This window comes from Micromys minutus, assembly GCF_963924665.1.
Source record: "Micromys minutus genome assembly, chromosome: 29".
Classification (NCBI taxonomy): domain Eukaryota; kingdom Metazoa; phylum Chordata; class Mammalia; order Rodentia; family Muridae; genus Micromys; species Micromys minutus.
This window is the reverse complement of record NC_137964.1, coordinates 28,246,334-28,248,362: the sequence shown is the minus strand read 5'-3', so window position 1 is coordinate 28,248,362 and position 2,029 is coordinate 28,246,334.

Sequence of the window (2,029 nt, the reverse complement as noted above, 5' to 3'; positions counted from 1 at the left end):
GGTCATAGTGTTTCTCACAAGAGAAAGAAAAGCTATGTGCAGAGCCCTCTCTTTGTAGGAGAATCTTCCTGATCCCCCCCCCAAAGGAAGCTATTATCCCAACCTTTTCTTTTGTTTTGTCTAAGACAGTCTTTCTATGTGCCCCAAGGTGGTCTAGAACTCGTGATCCTCCTGCCTCAGGCTCACATCACCATACCCAGCCATGGTTCCAACTTCAGTACCAGAATGTATTTTGATCTGATTTTGAATTTATGTCTGAGAGTAGCCCATGCATAGAATGAGAGTGGTGCCCCATCTCCACAGCATTCTACCCTGCAATAGGCCCTGGATCTTCATCCATTCTAGCATTTCATGAAAGGCTCATCTTACCGATCATGAATCCACCATTATTGCAAATGTTTGAGCCTACACTCGGTACACACACATATTGTGTAAGCTCACCATGGAAACAACAGACAAAATTCATATGTTATAAAACACACAGAGAAGCATATGGAGAGAAGCCTGGCATGGTGGCTCACGACTATGACCCCAGAACTGCTTATGGACACACTTGTCTTATCAAGAGGCCATGTGGTATTGGGATGACTATGACCGTGGAAGTCAGACAGATGTGGCTTTGTCTTTGTGTTGCAGAAGTGTTTGAGCCTAAGGAAATGACGCATAGACAGACTGACATTGAAACATAGATAGACCATAGACAGACAGATAGATGGACAGACAGACAGATGGCCACAGATAGACTGATAGACAGACAGCTAGCTACCTAGCTAGGTGATAGATACATAGGCAAGTAGACATATAGACAGATATAGATAGATGATTGATAGATGAAAGATAGATTGACAGATAATAGATGATAGAACATGGGCAAGTAGGTGATAGATAGAAATATGGTATGTAATATATAATACATATATTATATATATAATAGAAATATATTGATACATAGATGACATGTCAGTAGGCACATAGTAGGTGGTAGGTAAAGGATTAGATAAAAGATGACTGACAGGTTCCATTTCCCAGCAGCCTTTGCACTCACATGGGCCATAGGTTTACAGTGCTGAGATTGGTTAGTGCTGATTTTCCACTCATGGATTCTGCAGTCTCCTAGGAGACAAGCTATGCTTGAGAGATTAGGCTAGCCTCTGGGGATGTCTGTGAGACTGGGAGACTTACCCTAAATGAGGACAGCATAGTTTCTCAGGCGTGGGTCTTAGGCTAAGTGGAAAGGAGGAAGCTCGGTGAATGCAGAGTTCTGCTCTCTATGTTTCCTGTCCGTAGATGAGATGATGAACCAGCTGCTTCAAGCTTGTGATGTCACCAAGCTTGTCATGTCACTATGTCTCCATCTCGATGGACAGCACCCTTGAACTGCAAACCGGATTAACTCTTTTTTCTCCTGAGTTGCTTTCGGTGGAACATTTTATAACAACAGGAAAAGGAGCTAATATAAGCACCTACTGTGTGTCAGGCCTGGTTCTAGGTTCTGGGAATATGGCTCAATTAATCAAGTTCTCACATAGCATGGATTCCCTCCCCAGGGCCACCGTGCACTCAGTATGTGGTACCTGTCTGTAATCCCAGCATGCAGGAGGATCAAAAGTTCAGGGCCATCCTTGGCTATGTAGCAAGTTTGAGGCCAGCCTGAGCTACATGAGACTCTGTCTTAAAAAATACAATGGAGCATGGAGCCAGTGACCAAGGAATCTCCCTGTTGCATAGGCCCAGGTGGTTGTGAATAGCTCTGCAGGGCCCTGTATTGGATCTAAGACAGCATAGAGGTATCCTTCAGACCATGTCACTAGACAGTGCTCCCCCAGACTACCCTCAAAGCACTTCCCAAGGCTGTCTTCTCTATGTGGTGGTGGTTGGTAGGGTGTCTGTTGACTCAGGGAGGAAGTGAGAAGAGACAGACCAGGCAGGAACGGAAGGGAAGAGGGTAGAGATTTCTGAGCGTGGGTTTTTCTGTCAGCTCCATTCTTGGCATGCCCACAACAAAAGCGCCTGGCCCTCTTCCCCAGGT